General features: G+C 40.0%; 1 protein-coding gene and 1 long non-coding RNA gene across 12 annotated transcripts in view; both read right to left on the bottom strand.

Moving 5' to 3' along the window:
* Positions 1-10,000, bottom strand: part of LOC124432253 (growth factor receptor-bound protein 14-like) — a 414,015-nt gene that overhangs the window by 95,792 nt on the left and 308,223 nt on the right. The window lies entirely within an intron of this gene.
* LOC124432257 overlaps positions 2,401-10,000 on the bottom strand; it is a 7,926-nt gene continuing 326 nt past the window's right edge. The window contains exons 1-2 of one of the 2 annotated variants that reach the window (XR_006944213.1): positions 9,780-10,000; positions 2,401-5,155 (exon numbers count right to left, since the gene is read on the bottom strand). The exon at positions 9,780-10,000 is cut by the window's right edge and continues 326 nt beyond it. This is a non-coding gene — a long non-coding RNA (uncharacterized LOC124432257). Of the gene's footprint in view, positions 5,156-6,769; positions 7,914-9,779 lie in introns of those variants that run through there. The other variant, XR_006944212.1, reaches the window with a different exon arrangement.

The following is a 10,000-nucleotide window of genomic DNA, read 5'->3' as shown; positions in this document are numbered from 1 at the left end:
AGACATTGCACGTACGATCGCGCGATTTCAACGTTATCGTAGCTTATAATCGATGTTTCTTATCTCCGAGAAAAATCCGGCCGAACGTGTTCTTTCTTTTCTTTCTTTCTTTCTCTCCCTTTTCCCTCTGCCTGCCTCTCTTTCTCTCTCTCTCTCTCTCTCTCTCTCTTTGTTTTTTATTTTCTTCTCTTTCCTTTTTTTTTCCTTTCACCCCCTCGAATAATAATCCGATTTGGGTTACTTTTTGGATCAAAAAAAGCAAAGGAGAAAAAAAGGAAAGAAAAAAAAAAAATGTATAATTTTCGAACTATATTATCAATATCCTGTTACGTTTACCGATGCTCGTCTACTTAATAATATGTTAATGTCATTTCCTTTTTTTTCTTTTTTTTTTTTTTTTTCTTTTTCGTAGTTATAAATTTAAGTCTAACTTTATCGTGATTGGTGCGCATAGATAATGATCTGTTCTTGTCGAACGATCATCTAGAACAAATTTAACTTTGCATATTCATCGACGGGGAAATGTTTTCAAACGTTTTCTCTCTTTCATTCAATCCGATAAAATGTGTGTATATGTGTATGTGTGTGTATGTATATGTATATATATATATATATATATATCTGTCTGACGATTGTTACGATATTAATAATAACAATAACAATAACAATAACAATAATAATAATAATAATAATAATATATATATATATATATATTATCTTATCAGATATTCAAACGAATTTCTCAATAGGACCGACGTCAAAATTTAAATGTCATTCGTTGAAGAAAATTTACGCAAAATATTTTACGTTCCGTCCGATCTAACATTATAATAAGCTCATTCATTTTCCACATGGTTGTTATCAATGGATAACGGAGATTAGAACGACGCGTTTAATCGAAAGGACGAGAAGAAACCTTTTGCAATATCTCACATACATTTTATGTACGTCGTATACACATACGTATAACGAAACGACGTCAATTTAATCCTGTTTCTTTTTATATCTTAACAAGTTTTGAAATTTTTCTTTTCCTTATCAATCGGTAATAATTTTTTTTTCCCCGTTTTCTTTTTTCTATTGTTTTTTTTTTTTCGTTTTTTCTCTCCGTTTCCCCCCGTCCCTCCTCCTTTATCTTAGGACGAGAGGAGAACGTTCGAAAAAGCTTAAGAATTTTATCTCGTTAATGGTTTTAATGCTTTCATTGATCTTTAATGGTTAAACATTTTTATTCTCTATCTTTTTCTACTCGCATTTCTTGCCGGGAGAAAGCAAGAGAAAAAGAGATAGAAAAAGAGATCGCGCAGATACGCTGTTGTTCCCGGTAGCAACGACAAGCATAAAAGTACGATGATTGAATGACTCTCTCTCTCTCTCTCTCTTTCGTTCTCTTTCTCTCTCCTTCTTCTTGTGTAACTCTTCGAGACCGGCCAAAACCAAACGAACGAATTGAACGAATCGAACGTCGGTCGGTCGGTCCGGTCGGTCAACTTAAAACGATCTAAAAATTCTAGACCGGTCAAGAGAAAAAAAGAAGAAAAAAAAAGGGGGAGAAAAAAGAGAAAGAAGGACAAAAAATTATTAAGAAAGGAAAAAAAGAAAAGACAAATCGCGCCAATAATCATCATATTTCGAATTTGTGCTTTGGACTCGCTATATATTCGTGAATAAGCCACGAAAAAAATATGGAGAAAGAGGAAAAGGAAGAGGACCGACGACGACGACGACGATGACGACGACGACGACGACGACGACGACGACGACGACGACGACGACGACGATGAGGAAGTGGTGAAGAAGAAGAAAGAGAAGGAGGATAAGGAGGAGGAGATGAAGAAGGAAGAGGAAGAACAAGTGGAAGAAGTAAACGTAGAAATAGAAGAAGATTGAGAGGAATAAATAAGAAAAATAAGTGGCATTGGCGTTACCCGTTAACCTTCAAGAGCCCCGCGCACCAAGAGGACACACAACACACACACAACGACGGACACACAAGTCGATCATCAGCGTTTCGAGAAGAGAGGAGCTTAATGTAATCTCCTCCTAGATACATACCATGTAAATATATTTATAATACTGTTAAAAAAAAAGAAAAGAAAAACAAAATTTAACACTATGTGCTTCGTATCGTTTTCTCTCTTTTACTTTTTCTTTTCCTTTTTTTTTCTTTTTTCTTTTTTTTTTTTTTTTTTTTTTTTTTTTTTTTTTTTTTTTTGAACGAATATACGTTCCGTTATTTAATTGAATTGCGAATTAAATTGAATTTACAGTCGGATTTTGATTAAAATTTACTTACCCGTATTCGATTAGCGAACGAAGAGGTAGTAAATTGTGGAGGATGGAGAGACGATTGGTAATGATGATGATGATGATGACGATGATAATGACGACGATATTGAGTTTGTTGCGACAGTAGCTGGCCGTTTCTTTTCGTTTTTCAACGATGATTTTCTCCGATGATTCTTCTTCTTTTGTCTCTCTTTCTCTCTCTCTCTCTCTCTCTCTCTCTCGTTCCTTCTTTTTTTTTCAATTTTCCTCTTCTTCCTTTTTCCTTCCTCTTTCGATTCTCTCAACGTCGAGTCGTCTGCACTGGCACACACGTAAGACGACGATGACAACGACGACAACGACACAACATATCTATCGTTTTACCTATAACCCCTCTCTATATATACTTTTATCGACGTGATTACGAGAAGTCGCCGGCACAATTACGATCTATTCGGTTTCTTTTCCTAGACGACGACGACGACGACGACGACGACGACGAAGTGATGCTAGTCCTCTCCTAATTTTTTTCTTTCTCTTTCTCTCTTTCTCTTTTTCTCTCTATCTTGATGTTCCTGCCGTACCGCAGCGACACCGCACCACACGACACCACCACCGACACAACGGCGGCGGCAACGAAGACCGATGATTGCCTTTATTTGAAGAGAGCGTTACCTCCTCTCTCTCACTCTCTCTCTCTCTCTCTGTCCTTTATTCTTTCTCTTTGGCTTATCGACGGCCAAATTATTCTTCGAGTCTCTTTCTATCTCTCTTTCTCCTTCTTTCTCTCTCTGGTTATCTTTATACTTTCTTCGAGATGGACGGTGCCAGCGTCTCTCTCTCTCTCTCTCTCTCTCTCTTTTTTTCTATTTCTTTCTCTTTTACTCTCTATCCGTTTTAAGGAGAGAGACGATCACAGCCGGATCCGTCTACTTTCGGTTACACTCTTTTTATCTCTCTCTTTCTTTCTTTCTTTCTATCTCTTTTTCTTTCTCCTGTCTCTCTCTCTCTCTCTCTCTATCTCTCTCTCTCTCTTTTTCTAAACGGAGATGATCGTATCGTTCTCTCTTTGTCCTTTAGATTGCGAGTCGTTCCTATTTACTTTTGTTACTATTATTATTACTAAACTATTACTTTTCTCTCTCTCTCTCTCACCCTCTGTCTCTCTTTCTTTCTTTCTCTTTCTCTTTCTCTGCTTCAGTCTCTCGCGGTGCTGGATCGTGCTCGACGAAATGACACCGTCTCCTCCCTACGGTGTCACAGCGCCAACTGACAGCGGCTCGCTGCTCGCCGGTACCCTCGTGCACAGCGGCAGACAAAGATCCGAAGAAGGCCGAATAATGCCGAAGGTATACGAGGGCCGGCCAGTCAGCTGGCTCCCCGGTGGCAGCCGACTGCATCGGTCGTGCGCCGGTGCTGTTGCCCTCCGCTCCGCTTCGATCACGGTCGTCCACGAACTTTCCCGAGTCAGCTGGCTGATTGCCCCCACCACTTGAGCTCGAGCCTCCGCTACCTATCCCCACTCCCTTCCCCCTGCCTCACTCACTCACTCTCTCTCTCTTCCTCGCCTTGCTCTTCTACCTTCTCCACCTCTTCCTCCTCCTACACCTCTACTACCACCACCATCACCACCTCCTCCTCCTCCCCCTCCTCCTCCTCCTCCTCTCTACTCGGCGATATCTCTCCGCGACCGCTTCTCGCTCGTTCCTCGCCTAGCTTTGAGCCTAGCCTAGCCTAGTCTTAGTCTAGTCTAGTCTAGTCTAGTCTAGTCTAGTCTAGTAGTCTAGTCTATAGACTAGCCTAGTCTTGCCATGCCATGCTATGCCATGCCATGCTATGCCATGCTATGCCATGCTATGCCATGCCTTGTCTTGTCTTGTCTTGTCTTGTCTTGTCTTGTCCTGTCTTGACTTGCCTTGCCTTGCCTTGCCTTGCCTTGCCTTGCCTTGCCTTGCCTTGCCTTAGTTAAAGATTAGAGAGAGACTCGCCTAGTCTATCTCTCCTCTCTTTTGCTCGCTAGGCTCGGCCGGAAGCGCCACGCACCCTCCAATGGCCTAACTTGTGCCACGAGAAACCGAATGAACGAACGAACGAACGAAACGTTACGAAACAAACGAAAGAACGAATAAGCGCACAGACGCGGCCAGAAGAACCCGGTCATTGCCTCTCGCCGACGGACGCGGAATCGCATGGTACGATTGGTGTAAGTCAGTAGTAATCAAAGCTTTCGCGGGCGATATTACTATGATCTTCTTCGAACTTCGTCTTTTTCCCTCTTTATCTCTTTCCCTCTCTCTCTTTCTCATTTATCCTTCCCTAAGTCATCTTTTCTTTTTCTTTTAACGTAGAAGGTCGAAAAATAAAAACCCCCTGCCCCTTTACCACCAGTCGATGTCCTACTCTCTTTTTCTCTCTCTCTCTCTCCTCCTTTTTTTTTAATTTTTTTTTTTTTGTCTCTTTCGAGTAAACCTTATCCTACTACTCTACCCTGCAGCCCTCCCTCCCTCCCACCCTCCTACTCGACCAGAGTCTCTTCTATTATTCCACGTATTACCTCGTCTCGCAGATCTCTAGATAGACGTCGAGAACTCTTCTTCTTGTTCTTGTACTTGTTCTTTCTTCCTCTTCTTCTTCTCCTTCTTCTTCTTCCTCTTCTTCCCTCTTTTCACTTTTTGTTCCAGCAAAGAATCGCTCCACGAATACGAAATCCTTCTTGATTCATTGGCTTAAATCGTCGGCATATTGCCAGTCATATTCCGGCGAGTGCATAAAAGTGCTCGTAAATTTTCCAAATTTATGAATGTTTCTAGTTTTCGTAAATGCCCTCTTCCTTCTCTTTCCCTCTTCCTACCTCTTTCTCTCTTTCTTTCCCTTCCACTTCTTCTCACTAAGCAAAAAAATTCGCAATTTCAAACTCGGCGTATATAAATTTTTCGAAAAATATAATCTAAAAAGCTTTTCAACTCGTTCCTCTCATTGAAAGAACGATATATATATATATATATATATATATATATATATATTTTTTTTTTCCTTCATTTTTTTTTTCGCCATTTAGAAGGATCGTGATCGTTGTATAGTAAAGGTACAGTGGAAATAATCATCATGCGGACGAGTGTTTTTCAAGGTAAACAAATAACCGCCGACGACTAAATTATCACATGGAAATCGTTTTTCCCAAAGAAACGTGTGCTTGCACACATACAAACATACGCCTATATAGATGTACACTTAAATACATGTCCTATATCTATCTATCCATCTATCTATCTGCATATATACATATACATATACATATTTATATATATATATAAATACATGTATGGAGGGGGGAGAGGGAGGGAGGGGGACATGTGTAAGTACGTACATACGTACGTACGTACAGTCGCGTTCCACGATCTCTCTTATTATCCTTATCTCGATGAAAACGAGACCGGACGCCGTAACCTGTTGCAATTTGCCCGTCTCTCATTTTATCGCAGGGCATGCCCGATTACGATCGACGCTTCAACGTCCAATCGCGCGGCGCGGCACATCTACTAACGTGGAATATCCTTCTGGAACTACATCACATCAACATCCTTAGAAATCCCGTCGGACTATTCGTCGATCTTTTCTTGGTAACTGCGAGAAGCACGTTCCTTATCCCGGGAAACGATTTCGTTGGATATTCGCGTGTCACTAACGATAACCCCGAATAATCCTCGTCATCTCTTTTATTCTCTATCTTTTCTTTCTCTCTATCATTTCTCTCTCTCTCTCTCTCTTTTTCTGGGAGGGGGAGGAGGAGGAGGAGGGTAAAACTCAGGGGGTACTCAGTGGTCCATGGATCGATCGAATCCGTTATCTATCTCTCCACTCGATTCGAGAATCCAAAGCCTCCTTCTCTCTTTCTTCTCCTCCTCTTCTTCCTCCTCCTCTTCCTCATCTTCCCTTCTTTTTACTTCTCCCTCTTATACTCTCATCCTCCTTCCTCTTCTTCTGCTTGTCCGTGGTCTTTTGCCCGTCCCACGCTATTCGGCTTATCGACCGGAAAAACTCCCCGGAGAGAAGGAAAATCTCCTGACCGCTTTCGCCGATATACCTTTAATCGCGAGCTCCATCCCACTTTTACGGGTAAGAACAAAGAGAGGAAGAGAGAGAGAGAGAGAGAGAGAGAGAGAGAGATAGAGAGAGAGAGAAAAGATTCGCCTACGACGACGACGACGATGATGACTATGACTATGACGACGACGACGTCGAAATGTTCTCGTCGATCGTAAGCAGTGAGATTCGAGATAGAGATCCAAGAGAAAGAATGAATGATCCTATAGTAAGAGATAGAGATAAAGATAAAGATAGGGATAAAGTGAGAGAGAGAGAGAGAGAGGGGGGGTGGGGGAGGGAGAAAGAAGAGAAAAAGATGGGAAGATAGAAAGAAAATTTCAAAATCGTTCCGACGATTTTCTCTCGCTTAGCAACGAGAGAGACTACTACTACTACTACTACTACTACTACTCACCACCACCACCACCAACATCACCAACACCACCACTATCAACACCACCACCAGTACCACTAACCAACCAAGTTCTCTGACTGTTGCCTCTGATTCAAAGGATTTTCTGATTCAATCGAACGTAGTGAGAGAGAAAAAAAAGAGAGAGAGAGAGAGAGAGAGAGAGAGAGAGAAATAGAGAAGGAGAACCCAACGCGTATATTGTATCGTTTTCTCTCTTTATCTAACTCTACTTACCCCTGTGGTCTTCTCTCTACCTTCCTTCTCTATCGCCCTTTCTTCTCTATCTCTCTCTTGGAAACGCGCACGCGCAATACTCAGGCAAGGCCGCACACGAGGACGGACACGCATACGGTTGCTCACAATGGAGATCTACGACCAGAGTGAAAGAGAGAGAGAGAGAGAGAGAGAGAGAGAGAGAGAGAGAGAGAGAGAGAGAGAGAGAGAGAGAGAAATAGAGGGATTTAACATAGGCACGGTTCTCTCTCCCGCAGCTTCCACCACATGTAGGTCTGTAGCGCTAATACAGGGTGAGTTATATAAATCCCGACATATATATTGTTCAAAGACCGAGCGGTCAGTGTACGCCCCTTCGAAGGCGAAAGGATTGTAATTTTATGGTGAACTCTCGAGGGGAGGAGAGAGAGAGAGAGAGAGAAGGAAAGAGAATGTTTCTCTCTCTCTCTCTCTCTTATTCGTAGGATATTACCACCGGTTGGACCTTAAAGGGGACCGATCGAACGGGCCGTTACCTGCATTGTATAACTCCGGCCTCCAACTAATCTCTGTCTCTTTCTATATCAATGCTCTCTCTCTCTTTCTTTCTCTCCCTCTCTCTCTCTCTCTCTCTCTCTCTCTCTTAGTTTGATCTTTGTTATGCTCGATCTCGTATCTCTCGATTCGCTTAACGGGGACCGCAACTCTCTCTCTCTCTCTCCCTCTCGTTCTATTTCATCGATGCCACCCTGCCAGCTGTTCTGCTTCCTTTGCTCCTTCGCGAAGGTCGTAAGAGAACTAGTTCCAAAAGAGTGACCCAGTGACCCTCCTTCTTGTCTTGATTACAGAAAAGCAGTCTGCGAGAGCTACAAGTCTTTCTCTCTCTCTCTCTCTCTCTCTCTCTCTCTCTCTCTCTCTCTCTCTCTCTCTTTCTCTCATTCTTTCTCTTTCGTAAGCTTAGTTTCATGAATTTATAAAAAATTTGCAGAGAGAGAGAGAGAGAGAGAGAGAGAGAGAGAACAATCGATTAGATAATCGAAGATTATCTTATCGAAAATTCTTAGATAATTACTATACATAATGTCATTTCGAATAAAGATAATTATATTTTAATTTGTAACTACAACGATGTTTAATCGTCAATACAATTTCTTAATATAATCAATTGATTGATTGATTGATTGATTGATTGATTGATTGATTGATTGATTGATTGTTTGATGAATTAAGATTAACAACAACAAAAGCAACGTAATTAAAAAAAGAAAAAAAAAAAAAAAGAAAAAAAAATAGGAATAAATAAAAGAAGAAAAGAAAAAGAAATTAATCATTGAAACTCGGGAACTGCCAAAATCGATCAATCGGGGTTTTTTTTTTTTTTTTTAATCAAGATTCAAATGAAAACTATATATATATATATATATATATATCTGTGAATTTTACGATTTAATTAACGATTCCATATTTAAAAGGGATATTCTTTAAAATGAAAGAATTACTTTACACGGTCGATTCATTTTATCAAACAATTTCATTCAACTATGTGAGCATATATATATATATATATATATATTGTTAATTAATTAATTCAAATAATGATTGAGAAACTAATTCAATCATATCACGATATATAAAATCGGTAAACGTTAATTGAGATTGTTAATGAATTATATCGCAATAGTAAACGTTAATCGTTGGTCCAAAAATAAACGTAACGTTATTACTTAATGTCCAACGAAAAATGTTTATGGTCATAGAAAGCTAATAATATAGAGTGGGAGAAATGAAAGGGTGGGTGGGTGGATTGGGGGAGTTATGGCGAGAGAGTATGTACGCTATGGGAATGTCTTAAGAGAAGAAAGAAAGAAAGAAAGAAAGAAAGGAAGGAAGGAAGGAAGGAAGGAAAGAAAACAAAAAAGAGAAAAAAAGAAATAAAGGAGAAAGAAAAGAAAAAAAAAGGGAGTTTCGCACGATTTTAGTGAAGCTTTTAAAGGGGGCGGGGTAAAGTTAGTGGAGGGTAAAGAGGAGGTCGGGAAGAGATACTTGTCGCAAGAAAATCCATCGATGGTGTAGGGCCGCCCGAAAAAAAATTCGTAAGAGAGACGAAGAACAACAAGCCTACTTGAGAATATCGTTGAAGGGTTTCATGAAGCCTCGTAAAAGCAGAAGGGTTCGGCTCAGACTAAACCGCAGCGTCTAACAATCGTAAAGATACGAAATTTTGTGCGTTCCATGAAGCAAGGAAAGGGTTAAGTTTGGGATTTTAGTAACGATAGTAAAAGAATTTTTCAAGGTAGTAAGAAATTTCATCTAACCATTTCTCTCTCTCTCTCTCTCTCTCTCTCTCTCTCTTCTTTCTCTTTTACATTTTGTTCATATCTATATGCATAAATATATATATACATATATACATATACATATACTTTGTACCATTGACGGTTATTATAGCAATAATTTTTGTACTTTGTACGATACGTCCCATTTCATTTTTATTTATATTATAATATTTCTATATGTTTTCTTTTTCTTTTTCTTTTTTTTTTTTTTTTTTTTTTTTTTCATATTAAGAAACAGACATGAAATGTCTGAATATAGAAATAAATTATGTCAACTCTCTCTCTCTCTCACTCTCTCTCTCTCTCTCTGTCTCTCTTTGAAATGATTTAATGAATTAAACGATCTGGGACCTTGCACGTAGTAATAGAATTTTAATTGATTCGAATTTCTATAAAAAGCGGAACGAAAACAAATCGATGACGTTAAGTTACAAGTTACCTCTACCTACTTACCTACCTACCTATCGGTCTCTTAACGAGATTCGAAAGATTCTCGTCGAAGAGTCCACTCAGTCAAGTCGTTCTTATAATTCGTAGAAGGCCAAAGGAGCCAAAGTCCCGAAAAGTATTTTCGTTCGGCCATCGCGAGTCCGAGCGGTCTTCAAAAGTCGACGACACGACGACTGCGAAGAGGAGAACGATCGCCACGATGACAGGCACGTCTCATGAATATTCAGCGAGT

Source organism: Vespa crabro, chromosome 24, assembly GCF_910589235.1.
Source record: "Vespa crabro chromosome 24, iyVesCrab1.2, whole genome shotgun sequence".
Lineage (NCBI taxonomy): Eukaryota > Metazoa > Arthropoda > Insecta > Hymenoptera > Vespidae > Vespa > Vespa crabro.
The sequence above is the reverse complement of the archived record's forward strand: the minus strand, read 5'-3'. Positions and strand labels throughout refer to the sequence as shown.